Source organism: Lactuca serriola, chromosome 5, assembly GCF_051521515.1.
Source record: "Lactuca serriola cultivar US96UC23 chromosome 5, Lser_US96UC23_V15, whole genome shotgun sequence".
Classification (NCBI taxonomy): domain Eukaryota; kingdom Viridiplantae; phylum Streptophyta; class Magnoliopsida; order Asterales; family Asteraceae; genus Lactuca; species Lactuca serriola.
Genome location: NC_136412.1, coordinates 346,087,779 through 346,098,313, shown reverse-complemented (window position 1 = coordinate 346,098,313; position 10,535 = coordinate 346,087,779). Strand labels below are relative to the sequence as shown.

Sequence of the window (10,535 nt, the reverse complement as noted above, 5' to 3'; positions counted from 1 at the left end):
GCATTTAATTTTAATTACATATAAGAAATAGCAACCTACCATTCCAACCGGCGTTGAGCACGTGCATCCTTCTAATTTTCATATAATTATGAAAAAAAATCAAACCCTAAAAAACACATGAACATCTATATATCACAAATATCGTATATATGTTAATGAATATTGTTTTACTTCTTCTAATGCACTATGTTTATTAGTCAAAAAATTTATAATCTTGCGTATTTGACTTATATTTTTAAAAAGTCTTAATTTTTAGAATCATAGAAAATGTAGATTATAATGTCATATATTTAAAAAAATTGTTTTAGAAATTATTATTAAGGATACAATAATTCAAATATTTTAAAATTTTAATTATAACATCGCTCCGGGTACAATTACACTAACTTAATATAATTATTGAATATATGTTTAAATATTTTAAGATATAGAACCCGACCTATTATTGACTCTTTATTTTTATCGATTGCACTTGATAAGAAAACTATATGATTTTCTATTTTAAACTCGCTACTGACCAAGACCCAAAATGAAGATAAATCGGCCAGTATAGCTCTACAGCTTTGTGCCAACGTCATCATCGTCCATTAACCCAACTGACACCTACAGAATCTATGAACAAAATACACTTATGTTTTGAAAAAATTGTTATCTTTCCATTGTAAAATGTAAGTGGATTTACAATCTCATATGCTCCAACTTGAGTATGTTTTTAGAAATTTAATTATAATATGATATGCCAATTTAGAATATCATATATGAGATAGGAGTTGATATTTCCGTTTAAAAATTTGATTTATCTACATACGATATAATTTCATTGTAGCTATCATACAAGTTAATAAAAACATATATTTTATGTGGGAGTATAAATTCTTTAAATGGAAATATAACCCTGTATAAGATGAATGACGCCGATTTACGGAAATGATTTTAAGGGGAATAATATCATACATGAGATGGTTGATGTTGGTTTACGGAAATGAGACTATAAAGTTATTTATAAATTTCTCATATACTCCAACTTGAGTTGAGACCATTTTGATTGAGAATTTTAAAGTTTTTTAGTGGGTGTTTTGGTGCATCAGTGATGTGTTTTCAACAGCAATTAAAGGTACAAAAAAATTTCAACTGTTGTTTCAGTTTAAGAGCTTTGTAGAGTGTATGTGAAAGGTAATATCACACATGAGATGATTGATGCTGGTTTACGAAAATGAGATTATAAAGTTATTTATAAAATTCTCATATACTCCAACTTGAGTTGAGACCATTTTATTGAAAATTAAAAGTTTTTTAGTGGGTGTTTTGGTGCATCAGGGATGTGTTTTCAATAGCAATTAAAGGTACAAAAAATTACAACTATTGTTTCAGTTTAAGAGTTCTTTAGAGTGTATGTGAAAGGTAATATCATACATGAGATGGTTAATGCTGGTTTACGGAAATGAGATTATAAGGTTATTTATAAATTTCTCATATACTCCAACTTGAGTTGAGACCATTTTGATTGAAAATTTAAAAGTTTTTTAGTGGGTGTTATGGTGCATCAGTGATGTGTTTTCAACAGCAGTTAAAGGTACAAAAAATTTCAATTGTTGTTTTAATTTAAGAGTTCTCTAGAATGTATGTGAAAGATAATATCATAGATAAGATGGTTGATGTTGGTTTACGGAAATGAGATTATAAAGTTATTTATAAATTTCACATTTACTCCAACTTAAGTTGTGACCATTTTGATCGAAAATTTATAAAAATAAAATAAAATACCGGTTGTTTCGGTGCATCAGGGATGTGTTTTCAACAGGAATTAAAGGACGAAAAATTTCATCTGTTGTTTCAGTTTAAGAGTTCTCTAGAGTGTATGTGAAAGATGATTTGTGGTGTTCTTGGATCAAGAAAGTTTTTGAGTTTATTTATATTTAAGATTAAAATTTAGAAGACATGTTTAAAACTGTTTTGTAACATTCAATTTAATTTGACGGTTCTCAAAGATAAATTGGCTTCCGATTGTCCACTACAACATCTTGTTTTTGCAAGGATACGAGAGAGGATGATATGCTAAAACACTAAGTTGAAACATCCTTGACTTGAACACTATTAGGGTGCGTTTAGTTATAGAAAAATAAATCGTTTTCCGGAAAAAAAAATTCCAAGAAAAATGAGAATTTTGAAAACTCGTTTAATTCGTCTATTTTTCTAAATTTTTCGTTTTCTAAAATTACAAAGAAGTTGAAAATTTTTGAAAAACTGATAATCATTGTTTTCCATATTTTTCTAATTACAAATTTTTTCTAAAATATAAACACACCGACACACCCACCCACACACACATACCCACCCACCCCCACACCCAAACACACATATACCCATCCCCATCCCCACCCCCACCCCCATAAATACACACCCACACCCACCCCCGCCCCCGCCCCCACAAACACACACACCTACACCTACAAACACACCTTCATCCCCACCACCATAAACACACGCACACACACATACAGCCACCCAAGATCACTACCACAATCACCCACCACCACCACCACTACCCATCACCAGCACCACCACTGTCGCCGCCGAGATCACCACCACTGCCACAATTGCCACCGCCACCACCACCGCCTGTCATCCCCTCCGTCGATCCGGTCTGTCGCCGCCCCACCCACACCCTACCATCACTACCGTTTTCTAAAAATGAAAACCGATAGAAAAATACAAATCTAAACACGTTTTCTAATTTCCTAAAACTGAAAATGAAAAATGAATAAGTTTTAACTAAACGCATTTTTTTAATTTTTAATGAAAACTGAAAATGGAAAACGAAATTGAAAAGGAAAAACAAAAAACAGAAAATAAAAATTGTTTTTCCGTAACTAAACGCAACCTTAGTGCCTTCGACAGTCCAAAAATGAGAAATGAAAACCATGCAAAAAATTCATTTTAACAACTATTTACATAAGTTGATTTTTGTAGAACGCAACACACAAATTCTAATATTACTCCTAAACTATAAATTAATTTCACCTTATGATTGGTAAAGAAGTTGTTCCGGGTAAATGATACTAAGGGTGAGATAGGTTTTTGAGTTTAACCTAAAATTTACGAAATAGTACTACAACAGAAAAACAATAAAATAAACATGCTTGCTAATTAAGTTCCCAACCCTTAAACTCCCAAATTTTCATCATACTTCTGCCACTTCTTTCTTCAAGAATCCTTACGATTCAGTTACATCCTACATAGAAACAACCGCAACAGTTAATTCTTGATGCGATTCCTTCCATTTTTCTAATTCCATGTCGTTTGTTTGTTTGTTTGTTTGTTTTTAATACCATGCTGGAATGGAATGATATGAAAAATTGCAAAATAACTCCATTTTTTTATTTATTGCAAAATTAAGGCATTGTAACAAGAATTCCTACCGAGGAATTAAGTTTGCATCAAACCAATTCCAGTCTTTAAAAGGGCACAGCATAGTAGCAACACAAAGAGATTCAAGGGCAGCTGCAAATGCAAACAAATTAAGGAATCAATCAAAGCTATATATATATATATATATATATATATATATATATATATATATATATATATATATATATATATATATAAGATTTGAATCGAATCAAGTGGCAAAAGGCTCACATTCTGCGTAGAACTCTGTGGAATCACTAGTGCAGCCTGAAATATGCCAATGTATATGGCAGCTATGACAACCATCGCCCCCAAACTCCTCACAAAACGTTCCATATCTCAACAAAATAGGTTTCCTCTCGATCACTTACAATATTAATAATTTATGTTTGTAACATCAAAACATAAGATAAATTAGAATCTTCAACCAAGATTTGGTTTTCTATATATTTTCAAACTCTCTGTATGAACGAAACACAAAGTTCCCAAAAAAGTTAGGGTTTTTGCAAACTGCAACAAGCATATGCAATAAGTAAAAAATCAACTCATAGTAAGATAATCTAAAACAAAAGAATCAGTTTAGTAATGCCATCAGATGCGATATATACTTCAATTTACATAAACGGGGACTCAAACCCAAACATCATATGGGGATATATAATGCACAACTATTTTAATTATTCAACTCATATTGGAAGAAATAAATCTATCAATAACACAACTATTAATTATTCATCATCTCGATTACCTTGATATGCAGGCTAGACAGATGAGTTGATGATTAGGGGTTTTAACACGGATCGATGTTGACGTTTCTTCTCTTCAAATTGACGACGCCTTCATCTTCGCAGATCTAGAGAGCGTTTCACGATTAGGGTTTTTAATGGAGTCTTGAATTGCCGACGCTTATAACCACAGAGGCATCTCCATGTTAACACCATTCTTAGTATAACTCCGTCCAACACCACCATTCTTAGTAAAACTCTGTCCATCACTTTTGTTAATATTCCGTGCCAAACGCTGTTTTTGGTATAACTCCGTCCACCGTTTCCGGAATAAATCCGTCTACCAGATCTTGATTTTTAACTTTTTGCGTTAACGTATGAACTATGAAACGTCTATCCTTATTCCTTCGTCTCGCCGTGAGCTTCACTGAACTTTCTGCAAAATCAAGGGCTGTGAACTTCTAATTTGGTCTCTATGTTTGTTAAAATTCGGTTTTCGTCCCTACGCTTTTAATTGTATATAAATAAATTATATAGGCATGTTTCTTAGTTGTTTACAATTATATGGATTAACCACTTATATAATTCATTAAGCATGCTTATTCATTTTTCAAGTTTCAATTTATATAATAAGTTATAATATATCCTTGTTTGTTAGTAAAATTGTAGACAAAATTATATAAATGGACCATATAGTTTCATTTTCATTTTGTTACAAATTTTATATATGAAATTATTATTTACCCCTAAGTTATGTTTATTAGGTCTTATTATTATTATTATTATTATTATTATTATTATTAATCAAAAAAATTATTAATAAATCCAACCCCTACCCCATCCGGCCATCCCTGCCCCCAAAATCCTGTTAATAGATTGCTCATCGCCCCTTAACCTATCATTCATTCCCTTTCTTTCTCTAATGGTTATCATCAATGTTGCATACCAATGGTGCCCTCTACGAAAAGACCATTTTTCACCCCTTTCATATCCATCCATTATTCCTATCACTGGCCAGTACTCTTCCCTTTTTAGTTTCAGTTTCCCATTCTTTCTTAAATCACTTATTGTCGGAAAAAAACTCCCTTCACCACTATGATTAGAAGTAAAGATAAAAAATGAATACCCAACTCCATCTCTTCAGTGACAACCATTGCACCCCAGATTAAAACTAAAGTTCAAGAATGGAAACCCAAAAGGTTCCAATCACTAATGTTATTCCCTTCTTCACCATCAATTTGATATGATTTGATTTTGATGTGGAGATAAACATCCAAATATGATGTGGTTCGATTTCAATTTTGCATCTTACTTTTCAATTGTACAACATCGATTTTAATTTCCCTTTAATGTAGTTTTTGATTTGTTTTCGATCTACATCGAAGACACCCGGGCTTCTCAAAACTAAATCGAAGATTTTGGCTCGCGATACGATCGCCAATCCGACCACTGTTGCGATATGTACTCCGAGCTTAACGTTGTTTGGGAATAGCTTCGTTTGGGTGTCTCAGAATCACAGAAAAGAAAGAACCAACGTCAATCGTCGTTCGGGAGGTGGTCCCGGAACAAAGATCCAACGATATATTCAGTAATTAGATGAGAGAATTACGGTTTAGTTTAAGGTAGAGAATGAGGCGATCCCTTATTCTGGAAAAGAAGGGTTTCATTTATAAATGTTGTCATCGGAGCATATACCCGACAGTACCTTTTGTCTTGTCCGGGTCGACATGATATCGAGGTGTCCTATTGGCGGATCATGCACCACTAGTAGTTATTTGTTATTGGTGCAGAACTATCGTAGGGCAGCGCTTTAATCGCTACACTTGTCGCTTTGGGAAGCGGTTGGTACTGTTTTGGCTTACTGTAGACCAGAGTTTCTCATTCTGAGTTGGACCTTGGTGCTAGAGCATCGGGGTCTAAGTGCGAGGCCACGAAGGCGAGGGCGAGGGTCTAGCACTTATGTTGGGTAGCGACCGTCAGCTAGTCATCCTTTAGATAACTGTCACGTTATCTTTAATGTATTCCTATAGGAATACGTTAACAAGTTCCCTGGGCTAGTAAACCTGAACATTAGCTTAGGGTAGATGAGTTTTTCAAGCTTAGATCAAGATACATGTTCGGCGGAGATGGCTCTGACGTTCACTGATGTGACGGAGCCGTTTGTGCAGACGGTTTCATCATTGTAATTGTTCGAATTTCCTGTCTCACATTTAAAACTTCCCATATCATGGACAGTTTCCTTTTCTTCGTTCTCTTGTTCTTCAAATGTCATTACTTTCTCTTTGCTTCTTTTCTCTTGTTATCGGTTAATAATGAAAATGTTGAGCACTAAAATCGATCCTACATCAAGTGAGTTTGAGGCCCTACAGGCCCGATTCGACTTTCTTCCTGAGCATGGGGTGCAATATCCTTGAAAGGGGGCGATCATATCTCGGCTGCCAGAAGGCAAGGTCGGAGTCCCCATCCCTATCTTCAAGTCGGGTCTACGGTTGTCGACAATCGACTTTTTTGTTGAGATCATGCGCCAATATGGATTCTCTGTGGACAATCTAACTCCTAATGGTGTTAACAAAATAGTTCGTTTCGAGATGGTATGTCAAGCCTTGGGTGTGCTTCCTTAATTATGGTCTTCCAAGTACTACTTCAACTCCTCTACCCAATCTTGCGTGCATACATTCTTTCAGAGGGAATGGATGAAGAGGCGACTGAACTGCCTCGTGAACCCATGAAAGAGCCAGAGGATACTACCAACCCGGGGGAAAGTGTCTCTAGGCAAGAGTCGGAGGGTGGTTTTCAAATCCTCCTGATTTAGCCTCGCCCCCAGCAAAGGATAGTATTGTTGCAAGGTCTTCTTCTCTGCCTTTGGCGGCCCCTAGCATCTATATCCTGGAGTGGGAGCTCACTCGAGAGTCCTTTCTTACATAACATCATGTTACGTATGAGTAGGTTCGTCATGCATTCCCTCCTACTACCTTTGAATCCTTGGAGCTGCTCTCCAACTCTCATCCCAGAGTGGCTGCCGCTCGACGCCTCCGCCAGGTTAATTTGGATTTGGTAGATCTTACATCTATTATGGCCGAGCGGTACGAGTTAAGGATGAGATTGTTGAGTCTGGATGAGGAGTAGCATTTGAGGACCGTTTGGATGGGTCGGTGGAGCGCTTTTCCACCTGCTCATCCATGGAGGAGCAGGTGGAAATTTTGGATGGGTCGGTGGAGCGCTTTTCCCATCGGATTGAAGCCATAGTGGAGGAGAAGAAGGTGTTGGAGGGCCGAATGGAGGAACAACATGGACAGCTGGAGGTGGAAGATGTGAGGAGGAAGACTGCGGAGGATGACGTGATGTGGCTGCTCTAGAAGTGTGTTGTCCATGTGGTGTACAAGGTGGTCGAGAGCATTTAGTTCTCGCTTGGAGTAGGCGCCTGAAAGCGGTGTGTATGGCTATCGGCGTGGAAGGAGGTAAACAAGCGGTGAGAGAGCAAGTGGTTGCTGGGAAGTTCAATCCTTGAGGGTCGAGTACCATCGTGGAGCTTACCCAGGTAATGCATGCCTCTATGAAGGCTTTTATAGAGATGGACTTCACTTCGTATCTCCGTTTGGGTGAGCTCGACCTGGGAGGCCTCTACCAATTGTGCAATGACCCCGATACCAAGGAGGTTCCTCTAGAACATGATCCATACAAATCCGACGACACCTCTGATCAATTGGTAAGGGATCATCCCCTCCTCCTGAGTTGTTTATGTGTGAAACAATGTTTGAATTTTCTTTATGTTCTAGAGACGATGTCTCAAAACAATATTGTTAATTGTTATTTGGTCCTGTGTGGCTCTTTTAAGTCAGGGAGTTGTCCGGCAGAAAAAAAATTGTCTTTTGATGATATGTTTACTTCCGTTTCTGTAATGCTTTTGCTTTTAATCAAAGGTGGTTCTTATTGGCCGTCAGGGTTCATATGCCCTTACTTATCCTTACTGAGGAGATTCTTCCCCCAGGTTCATGTTCTCCTTGGGGGGTCGAGTCAAGACAATTTTTTCTTGTTTTGTAAGGAATTAGGTCTTTCTGCTTGATAGGCAGATTTTTTTTTGATTGGTGATTTAGCCATGTTACTATATTTTCCAAACTTATGACTGTAGGACTCATATTTATTTAGGGTCCTTTTTGGCTTATCACGGGAGCTCACACTAGGAGCTCAGAATTAGCCCTTTATTTGGGTCATAGACCATTGTTTCTATATTGGGGCTTTTTGTATTGTTTGCATTATTAGGGTGTCCTTTTTAGCTAAAGTTTACTGATTACCCCTTTTGGGAATTTGTTCTTAAGTCTTGGGCCTTGGATGGTTGCACTCTAGCCTTAATCATCTAAGTGAAGTCGAGATCATCACCTTGAGACATTTAGGACTTAGGTATTACTTGTTTCAACGAAAATGTTATGAGCCTTTGAAGCCTTTATTCATGTCATGGTCAGAAGTTATGGCTCTTTGGGCCTAACTAACATGTTTTAGGGAAAGTTTATGAGCCTTTGAAGCTTATTGTTGCATTCTCACAACGGTTTCGCTTAAATGATGTGGATGATCAGTCCTTGTTACCATTTGGTAAACGTGTATAACCTCTTGTTTAAATGGTACCGAGCTTGGATAGTAAAAAACGTCCTGATAGTTTTTTTATAGTCAACTTTTGTTACTTCATTAATAATGTTTTAGAAACATCTAAATTGTTTGGTGAGTAAAGAAAGAGAGATGACTACATCATAGAAAAAACCAAGGCCTAGCTCTTGCGATGGCCTGCTTGGGTGTGATTATTCTTTCGAAATTTGATCACATTACTTGATCAAATTACCCTTGCCTTAGATGTGCCTTACATGTGCCTTATCTGGACCTTTCTCCTCGCTCTAGAGGTGGTGGTGCAAACTACACGCACTCCAAGTCCAGGGAGTGACTCCTCTGTCCTGAGCTCTTAGGGCATAAACTCCATCTTTGTTTACGTTGGTGGTCCTGCTCGTGCATACCCTGGCGGCATTCAGCTTGCTCTAGGGGTCGTGCGTGGCTAGACCCATTATTTTCCAACGCCCAGTCTCCTGTTTTGGATCTTTCCACTCGCATACGCCAAGTGTGGTGATTTTGGAGTTTGCCTTTTGGGCGGTTTGGCGGAGTCTAGTGGTCTCGTGCTTCTGCTTGAGTATGTTTATTTTTGGATGTTGCTTTGTCTTGTTGTTGTTTGCACCAAAGTTTGGCACTCGCAGCACTCTGTTTGCAATCCTAAGTGGTGATATTGCTTTTGTTCCTCGTGTCGGATTGAAGAGTACTTATTCGACATCAAGTCTTGGGGCAAGTGATGTAGTCGTGATGTTGTTGGCGGTTCTCCGTTCTAGGATTTTTTCGATCTCGATGGCTGCTCGACTCTCTTTCGCTTAATGAAACAGTCGATGGTAACTAGGGAGAACATGGCTCCTCATGGGGTGATGAGGCTGGCCCTATAGTATATATGCCCTGTTAACTGGGTTACCGATGGTTGGTGGTCAGAGTCGTGGCATGTTGGTCTCGAGAAGGTATGAGAACATGGTATCCTGGGAATTCCTCAGCAGCATTTTCCAGGAGCTCGATCGCGTCTCTGTGCACGTGGGGTCGGCATGCTCCTAGTTGATGCGTCCTTACGGAGACGATTCCTAAGCCTCCTTGTACTCTGGTTTCGCTTGCCTAATTCCTTTTATAAGGGCAAGTGTCTTTCTTTTCCTGGTGTGCTTTCCTTATTACAAATTGTGCAACCTTGGCACTGTCCTTCTTGTCATTTGGGAGATCACTTGGAAGAGACTCGTGCGAGAAGTGATCCAACGAACATTTGAGCTTATTGGAGATTTATGTGGCATTAGTGATCTATTTTTTTGTTGATGTCTCTTCCCCATGGGGCTCTATTCAGTACCTTGTTGATTTGATGGTCGAAGGATGCTAAGGGCAACCTGTTCGGAGCATTGGTACTCACGACTTCCTCTCGAGGGGTCTGTTTGACCTTGAAATCCCTGCTCAATCGTGTCAATTCTTGCTCCATTTTCTGGTATCTTTGGCCCTTCTAATATGTGGCCATGTGGGGGACATCAACCTTGCTGGTGGTAGATAGAGACTCACTGAGGGTCGGAGAGTGTTATGCTCCGACTTCCTATGTCTGGCAGTGGTCTATTCCAAGTTCTTCTTTATTTGTTGTTTCGTTCTCTATGAGGGGCTTTTGAATCTTGCTTTGATTCGAGGTAATTTCTACTTGGCCATCCAAGTTTTGGCTTTCCCCTCCTTGAGAATGAACTCGCCTGGTCTTGGCGTTATTTTCGTTTCTGTCGAGGTCTGAGAAGTTCTTTTGGTGTCGCAGATCAATATTGTCTTGCTCGGGTCAGGGTAGCTAATGTGTTTCTTCTGTAACTT

At 38.1% G+C, this 10,535-nt stretch overlaps 1 long non-coding RNA gene across 2 annotated transcripts; it reads right to left on the bottom strand.

Moving 5' to 3' along the window:
• Window positions 1-3,007: 3,007 nt before the first annotated feature.
• LOC145055471 (uncharacterized) lies at window positions 3,008-4,623 on the bottom strand. Of its 2 annotated transcripts, none has more exons than XR_013685194.1 (4): window positions 4,157-4,623; window positions 3,640-3,918; window positions 3,420-3,501; window positions 3,008-3,232 (listed from the first exon to the last, which is right to left on the bottom strand). It is a non-coding gene; the product is annotated as an uncharacterized LOC145055471 (long non-coding RNA). The 2 variants fall into 2 exon arrangements; XR_013685193.1 differs by having other exon boundaries at window positions 3,640-3,774; window positions 4,157-4,620.
• Window positions 4,624-10,535: the final 5,912 nt, after the last annotated feature.